The sequence below is a fragment of the Salvelinus namaycush genome, chromosome 19 (assembly GCF_016432855.1).
Source record: "Salvelinus namaycush isolate Seneca chromosome 19, SaNama_1.0, whole genome shotgun sequence".
Taxonomy (NCBI): Eukaryota; Metazoa; Chordata; class Actinopteri; order Salmoniformes; family Salmonidae; genus Salvelinus; species Salvelinus namaycush.
The window spans coordinates 5,597,212-5,606,881 of record NC_052325.1 but is presented as its reverse complement, the minus strand read 5'-3'; positions in this window follow the sequence as shown (position 1 = coordinate 5,606,881).

Genomic DNA, 9,670 nt, shown 5'->3' with positions numbered 1-9,670 from the left:
TGATTCAAATGACCAACTCATCATCAAGCTTTGATTGTTTGAATCAGCTGTGTAGTGCGAAGGCAAAAAACTAAACGTGCACCCAGGGGGGGCCCCAGGACCGACTTTGGGAAACCCTGACCTAGATGATTCAATATTGGTCTGATGACTCAAAACATACATTTTTTCCTCTACATTTTCTAATTTAAAATATAATTTTTAATGGCTGTGACTGGAAGGTTTATGTATTGTATACTCTGTAGTGCAAATCAAACTGATTCATCCATTGAAAGTCTCCTAACCTTTCATTGCCGTTGGGGAGTAGAGCATGTCAATTCGCAGGCGCTCTAATGAAAAAGAAAGGACACACCTCAAACCAGAGCAAGTCATACATCCTGTACCATGAGATCCAATGTGACACTTGTAATTTGGTTCATACAATTAAACAGGGGAGGAGAGAAGGAGGAGGAAGATGGAGTGGATTATTTCCTCCTGGGCCTCAGACAGTCTCTCACAGCAGAACAGCACAGCAGAGGAGCTTGAAGCTGAGCCAGTCAGTAACAGAGTGCCAGACTGAGGAGTAATATTGCCCCCAAGCATGTCACAGCATTCAGCCATGTGTTGTACCGAGAAGTAATCTCACACAGCCTATGGATGGCTTGACATGAATGAGAGAGAGAGAGACGTTTTCACACTGTTGTTGTTGTTGTGTCTCCCTGTCTGCTCTCCAGCCTTCCCAAGTGGAATGAACATCATTCATGCCTTTCGACCATGATGATAAGGCACTTGCAGCCTCCTAAATGGCTTACACAGTTTGAATTCAGGACAGGTCCATGCTCTTATATAAATACTTAAGAAATGAGCAACGCTAAATATCTAAATCGGATTTGATATGTCAATCTCACTCGTGTGTGTGTGTGTGTGTAACTGACTATGCGTGTGAGTGAGTGCGTCTCTCTGTCAGTCAGTTATCCCCTTATCCCCTGGCTCCCTCTGGGTGGCCAACCTTCCAGCATTTACAGTGATGTGCCTCTGAAATCTGTTTCCAGGGCAACCGGGGCACCAAATACATTCCCAGAGGCATCTTGCTGGTGTGCCTTTTGTTTATACTATTCATATCTGAGAGACAATTTATCCACTCCTACTTACAATATTTGAATATGCTAACTGAAAAAGACGGTGAATGACAAAGGGAAAATATATTCAGTGACAAACGATTTTCGAAAAGATTAATTGAATAACCTCACATTGTCCTTATTAATTCATGCTGTTTTATCCAACCTGGACTCAGGAGTAGATGTAACATAGTAAAAGTACATCTGTCCCCCTCCATTTAGTGTGATATGATAAGTTTCATATGGTATGATATATTACGAATTCCAATTTCTTGTGGCTAACATTAGGTAGGTAGCTGATGTTATCTAGGTGGCTAACGTTATCTCAATAATATCCCTGATCTTTTTCTCATAGTAAAGTGAAGCTATTTAGCAGAATCTTACCATATCCACTGAAGATGACAAACACAATATGACAAGACAGGGGCCCTGGTTTCAGTGTTGAGATATGGAGCTTCCATGGGCTTTCTAATATATAACAATATTAAACAAGCCATTTAACAGACACTTTTATCCAAAGCGATGTATGGTTCTATCAGAATATCAAATGTGTACGCTTACACACAGCAGTGTTCTAGAATATTGGACCGTTGGCTTTCATACTTTTGGAATTTCTCAGTGCAGCTCAAGCAATTTCTCCAACTGTCAACACTTTTAAATGAATAGAGGACACATTGGTTGGGAATTGTGGGGACGTGCCCATCCGGACGCACAGTCATAGGTGTGTATGTGTGGTCTCAGAGCTGCGTCACAATGGGTCGCCGGACTATCGCGTCTCAGCGTCTGTGGACTATGATTTACACTTTACAGTCATGCATGCATTCATTTTACGTTCGGGTAGTCCCAAGAATCTAACCCACTATCCTGGCATTGCAAGTGCCATGCTCTACCAACTGAGCTACAGAGGACCGCTTTCTGAGCGAGCAGACAGTCTGTGGTGTGCATGATGGATCCAGGTTGAGTGACCCCCTCAGGGCCTATAGGAGGATGCTGATCTCAGGTGAGGAGTGGGGGACTGGTGAGGAGCCCACCTGTCAATCACAGCCCTCTCTCCCCATCAGCGGGACCAACATGGCAGTCACTCAGCCTTCCTTTCTACATCACTGAGTGTTACGAATCCCTTTGGCCCGACAGTCTAGGGGGGATGGTAATGGGACCCGTAACACAACTCATGCAAATTATAGTAGTGAAAACGTAACAGTGAGAACAAATAACACAGACAACTTAATTACCGTCAAACACTAAATGTTTATTTATAAACACACGGTAAATGGGGGGGAGCAGGAAAAGGGGCTGAGCGGGACCCAAGGAATAAAATAATAATTCAAAAACACCCCTAAGCTAGACTAGCCTACTTCACAAACAGCTAACTAACTAACCAAAAATACAGGGGGTGGTCCACCCAGTTCTAACTAGTGTTTTTAACAATGTTTAACTACGGGTAGTGTAGCCCAAGGGCGACTTGTCTGGTTACCCCCTTTTCCCACCATCAAACAAACACTCAAACACCATAACAAAAACAATACTCACAGGTGGGGACAAAGTGACATGTAGCTGCAAACCACACAAGCGATCTACAGACAGAAGGCATGTTACAAAGAGATTGAGCTGGGGAGACAACAACTGACAGGGGTTTTAAACCAAGGGAAAAGGACTGTGATTGGGTAAGGGAAAAGGAGCAGGTGTCTTCCGATTAGCGACTGATTGATGACTGATTGGGGAATGATTATTGTCACCTGTGAGTAGGGGAGAAGGAGAGAAAAGAAATACACACAGGATACACACAGAACACTTGTATCCGTAACACTGAGCACTAAAACCCCACTGATCCCCAGTCTAGACCCTCAGTAGGCTCCACGCTCCATACTCACTCTGGTCAGTCACAACAAAACCCTCCCCTGTCTGTTTATCTATCTGTGTGATTACAGTGTCTCTGTAGCAAATACTTACTGAGCTGGGCTCCCATGCCCTTAGGGGATATATGGAATAAGACTGAGCACAAAAATACAAGGTAAACAATGTTATTGGGATTCATGTGGTAGAAGGAGCACGCACATTGAATTGAGTGTATTTCCTGCTTGTTCTCCAAAAGTAAATTGGGGTTACATGTTGATACAGAGTCCATTGCATGGATTAGCTTACCTGCTTGCCTCATTGCCTCTCATGTCTAAGGTTTAGGTTGGAATCTCTAGATGCAGTCACCCAAATCCAAAAGCCAGACATTTCTCTGGTCCAACGTCTGCATTTCTCTGGTCCAATGTCTGCTTGACGCTGACACTGGCTCACAATTAATCTATTTCTGGCTGGCAGGCTTTTCTCACTGAGCAATGTCACTGGAGCTGTACATGACTGTCAGAAGGATGAAGGGGGAGATTGAAGATTGAGCACAATTCCAATTGCTTAACTTGTTTACATCAGCTCTCCCCTCAGTGGAGCTTAGCAGTATGTTAAAGACCCAGTTACCAACAAGACGGAGACCGACAAAGGAAGATCACTTATTTTCATGTTCTTTAATTATATTTTATTTGAGTCTCGTCTCAAATCCTCAGCGGCTTGTGTAGGATTTTCCTGCAGGTTGAGATTGCAACCCAGTTTGACTCATATTCCATATGTCCGGTTGGATATTCCCTGTGGTAAGGAATGTTGACTGATACAACTGCTTGTTACATCCGCCGAGGTCTGTCAGAGGAAGCTGGGAAATTCCTCCCTTGGTAGTTACTGTCACTCTATTTCAGCAGTCCTCAAACCTCTGCTCAGGGACCCCAGAAGGTTCACAATTTTGTTGTAGCCCTGAACTAACTCACCTGATTAATCTAGTCAAGGGCTTGATGATTAGTTGACAGTTTGAATCAGTTGTGCTAGCTGTGGAATAGTTCAAATACATGGTACGTCAGGGTTACTTAAGGAGAGGTTTCAGAACGCCTGCTATATTTTATAGCGGAGCCGGAGGCTACGAAAAGTATGTATGTGCAAGAAGTATATCTATGGGCTGTAAACACATAATACAGCACATGATGTGCTTGTACCAAACATTGTTTCATAAAAGTGATTAACATGCATTCTGTCAAATGGAAGGCTATGCTTAAGATGACTGACTGTCAGACACTGAATATGCTCCCATACATAGAGTAGGGTATAAGTAAGGGTTGCGGCTATATGCGCTATTAAGAAACTGAACAAATGCGTAAAATCAATTTGTACCTGTACTGTACATTGATATTATGCTGTATGTCACTAACGCTATATTACACAATATCATCATCATTCATGGTTGTATTCTATTAATGTATATTAAATGAATGTATAATGCTGAAGTCCTGTATAGGGGTTTAAACTCATTGCAGTAACAGGGCTAACACTGCTTTCATTATTCAGTGTCTGGAGTCCTCACTTGTCATGTTTTCCTGCCCACATGTCATGTTTGTCATGGTGAGAACAGTCAAACAATGACTCATCCATTTCCTGCTATATTAATCTAACAAATTGCATTTAATTGACAAAACTCTGTGTGAGAATGCATGATAAATAGACCAGATATGTTACGCAGACTAGGCTGAGGATTCTCTACATATTTTACTCATTACTTTCTCATTAATTAAACCCCTTCATGATCAGTATCTTTATTTTGATTCTACTGCAAAAATAATCCTGAGGAAATTTAACTTAATTTTTACACATTTTAAAAGCACCTCCACAAACTACTGGGCTACATTGGAATGTACACTGTATATACTAAAGTATGTGTTCACCCCTTTAAATTACTGGATTCGGCTATTTCAGCCACACCCGTTACTGACTGGTGTATAAAATCGAGGACACAGCCATGCAATCTCCATAGACGAACATTGGCAGTAGAATGGCCTCACTGAAGAGCTCAGTGACTTTCAACGTGGCACTGTCATAGGATGCCACCTTTCCAACAAGGCAGTTCATCAAATTTATGCCCTGCTAGAGATGCCCCGGTCAACTGTTAGTGCTGTTGTTGTGAAGTGGAAATGCCTAGGAGCAACAAAGACTCAGCCGCAAAGTGGTAGGCCACAAAAGCTTACAGAACGGGTCAGCCGAGTGCGGAAGTGCGTAGCATGTAAAAATCATCTGTCCTCGGTTGCAATACTCACTACCAAGTTCTAAACTGCCTCTGGAGGCAACGTCAGCACAGAAATTGTTCGTTGGGAGCTTCATGAAATGGGTTGCCATGGCCAAGCAGCCACACACAAGTCTAAGACCACCATGTGCAATGCCAAGCGTCTGCTGGAGTGGTGTAAAGCTCGCCGCCATTGGATTCTGGAGCAGTGGAAACATCTTCTCTGGAGTGATGAATCACACTTCACCAACTGACAGTGCGACGGACGAATCTGGGTTTGGCAGATGCTAGGGGAACGCTACCTGCCCGAAAGCATAAAGCCAACTGTAAAGTTTGGTGAAGGAGTAATTATGGTCTGGGGCTGTTTTTCAAGGTCCAGGCTAGGCCCCTTTGTTCTAGTGATGGGAAATCTTGATGCTACAACATACAATGACATTCTCAACGATTCTGTGCATCCAACTTTGTGGTAACAGTTTGGGAAATGGCCCTTTCCTGTTTCAGCATGACAATGCCCCCATGCACAAAAGCGAGGTCCATACAGAATTGGTTTGTCGAGATCGATGTGGAAGAACTTGACTGGCCTGCACAGAGCCCTGACCTCAACCCCATGGAACACCTTTGGGATGAATTGGAACACTGACTGGGAGCTAGGCCTAATCGCCCAACATCAGTGCTCTACCTTACTAATGCTCTTGTGGCTGAATGGAAGCGTAGTGCCCGCAGCAATGTTCCAACATCTAGTGGAAAGCCTTCTCAGAAGAGTGGAGGCTGTTATAGCAGTAAAGGTGGAACCAACTCCATATTAATGCAAATGATTTTGGAATGAGATGTTTGATGAGTAGGTATCCACATACTTTTGGTATGTAGTGCATTATTACTTAAGCCTCACTAACTTTCTCGCTACATAATTATTATAAGCTTGAAATGTTGCATGTTAAATTGGCTGCAAATTCATACTTTCGTGTGAATAAAATGTGTTTTGAATGCACCAGTCTTTAATGATACGTAGTTATGGAAATATATTGAAAACCTACATTTTGAAAACCAATTCCAGAGCCATGCAGCTACTGAATACACAATTATTACATAGATAGAAAATTAGTGAGGCTTACAGTGACTTGTCTTTGAAGTAAAGATAGTCTCCCCCTATGAAAACAAGCACGTCTAGGTACCGATTTGACAGCAGGTAATTACCGGTTCATTTCAATTACCACCTAATTTCCTATGAAACACCAGGTAAATACTAGTGGACGTTGTGAGATGGCAGGTCATTCCTGTGTTGTGGGGCCTGTGCTGTGGGGAGCCCAGTGACGTGGTACGTTGAAGGGTATGATCTGACAGGACATTGATCTGACAGGACATTGATCTAGTCTATCAGGCCAGGTCCAGGAGACAGCCCAGTGAGCTCTGATTACTGAAGGAGAGGTTGCTATGCTTGGCTTCACTCCACAGAACTAGGACTAGCCACTGGTCAGTGCCAATGAATAACTGAATATATCTGTGGAATCATTTTCTTTACTCTAAATGTATAGGTCCTGGAGTTTTTGTTTGGATAATAATATCACTTTTCTCTATTTTTGTTTCTCTAGTTACTGTCAATCAATCAATCAAATCAAATCAAATGTATTTATAAAGTCTATTTTACATCACCAGATCAATCAATAAGATACAGTATCTACTGTATATGAAGACATATGCCTACATTATATTACTTAATTGTATTCTGGTCTTGAAGAGGAATAAATATAAGGTATTATTTTCATAAGAGCACAGTTCTTTTACCAATAGCTGTTGTGTGTCTGTGGAAAGCTTCAGTATCTCTTACGGAAAAACCACATAAATTTCACGTGAACACGTGATCTCGTGTGATCTCATGTGATTTAATATGAAGTTAATATGATAACGTGGCAACAAGTGACAACAAGTGAAGCAACATGTGATAAAATAAAATTACACGTCACAAAGTGAGCACATGTGAGAACATGATCTCCTATGAAATTCATGTGAAACACAGTAAATGTGACAACCTTGAATATAAGGTGCGATCATCACTGCGCTTTGATAGGTGGGGTAATGTACGCACTTTACTACCAGACCATCAGGTCAGGTACTAGCTACAGTAAATTACTGTGAATTTAACATTAACGTCCTGTGAACCAGCTGACATTAAACTATTGGAAAATGCACAGTAACCTCAACAGTGCAGCTCTTGATTGTCACAGGTTATTACAAAGCTTGCAGAAATGTCAAAAGACGTGCTCAACCTACATCTTCTTTTTCTTCTTCTTCTTCTTTAAATTTGCATTGGCGGATCGCAACCAACTGAAAGATGCATACAGCGCCACCTACTATACCGGTCACGGCCTCCCTTTCATCTGTTTTTCTTATCTAGCCCTGTGTTTCTGCCTACTGTTCTGGAGTGTGAATTTATTACACTTTGACACAAAAAGGGAAGGGAAAAGAATGGGGCAAAGGGAAGAAGAATTGCCCTACCAACTAACCCTACAACCATTAAAACCTCACCACTATTCCACTACTTGGCCCTATCTGATCCTACACCAGGCAGACAGCCTGGGAGGACGAGACACGATCGTTCAACACACCTTGTAACTCCTCTGCAGTAAAATCTTGTATGTCCAAGTACGTCTCTGCAGCTGCCACCACAACATCTATTTTCTGTGATTTACGTTCCATTTCTGTGGTACACTTAATAACCATGGCTATGAATGCTAAGAAACCAACCTTACTGAAAAACATGTTATTCCTATCACTCTCTATTGGCCTCTGCCTACTCACAGGAATCCTCTTAGGATCCCTCACCCTGTACGCATGTTCCTCTACTACTCTCTTCACTGCCTCAGCATACAACACCTTCTGTACTACTCTGATCCTGGCAACCTCAACCTGCCTTTCTCTCACCGGAAACTTCTGATCTCCAGCACCATGGGTACCCCTACAGTTCACACACACAACTTTTTCCAAAGATACTATACATTCCTTTGTCTCATGCTCTCCTGTACACTTCTCACATCTAGGAATCTCCCTCCTAAACACTGCTCCAACATGACCATAAGCTTTGCACCTTAAACACCTTAATGGGTTCGGAAAACAAAAGCTCTCACAGGATAACTGACACATCCTAACGTGACTTTTTCGGGTAAAGACTGAATCATGTGTCTTTTTTGTTTTCAAAAACTCTGTAGCATTCCCCTAAATATTCATTACTTATAATACATATCTGCACTGAGCAAAAGAGTGGCATCTGCACTGCTATTTTAATTAACAGTTATTCTGACTATTCTCTCATCATTGATTTCATTTACTTATTTCAATTTGTGGGTTTTCAATATAGTTGTCTAATGTTGGTGGGGCATATTAATCTGTTTTAATGTCACTCCTGAATCTCTATTATACATATAATTGTTTTCTTGAGTGTATTCTAAATAAAGCTGAGATTGACATTGAAATAAAAGTATAGAAAGACAGTTGAATGTTGAATGTTAAAAGCACTGTGTGTATATCTCGTGAGAAAATTTGAATCCACATGTGAAATTGTGATTTTCCGTTAGGATACAGCACTGTATGTGCTTGTGGCTGTCAGATTGCTAAAAGGTTTCATGATGTGACAGAAAAATTAATTCAGCCCTTCATTACCATGTGTGTCTCTCTTTTGGCAAGGGGAATCCCATCATATTTGTTTTATTTCCTACAAACACGTTGCTATGGAAAGAGGGAGGACATACCTGGTAGGCTAGATAAAATTTGTTCAATGTGAACTCACCTCACATGTCCCCTTACCTTCTGATGAGTCATTAGAGGCTAAATCCCTGGACTTCACAGGGTCGTTTTGACCCCTGCTTCCGACAAGCGACATTGAGCGATGTCATAGGCACTTATGGGTACTCTATGCCTGCTGCTCCAGGAAACCTCAGGCTCCGGAGGACTTCCAAAGGACAAGTCTACTGTAGTTTATAGTTCTTTGCCAAACATTGCTTTGAAGATGCTGGGTGATGGTTCTCGTCTTGCTCACCCCCCAGCTTGACTTTCTTTAACAGATTTTTGTCAAAATGTCTCCCCTGATCACTGTGGAGACCTTTTTATTTGTTTTTATTTTATTTAACCTTTATTTAACTAGGCAAGTCATTCTAGACCTTGCAGTGCTCCAAACCGTCAGAACATCTCATCCACCAGCTTGTTGGCAGTAGTTGTGGTGTCCTGGTTGGGGAACCACAGGTTTCTTTCAACTTGGTGAAGCAGTCCATGGCTACAAGTATGAACCATTTGCCTGCCTCATTCGCGGGGTAAGGACCCAGAATGCCCACACCAACCCGCTCCATGGAGGCCCACTTGGGCCTTTGTGGGCAGTACAGGTGACGCAGGCATGCACATACTGCTCCAGCCCAGTCAAATTTCTCTCTGTTTGCCCGAAGTGGCCTGCACCCACCAACCCATGGACAGCTCTGAGGGCATGGACCCTCAAACTCCTCTGCTT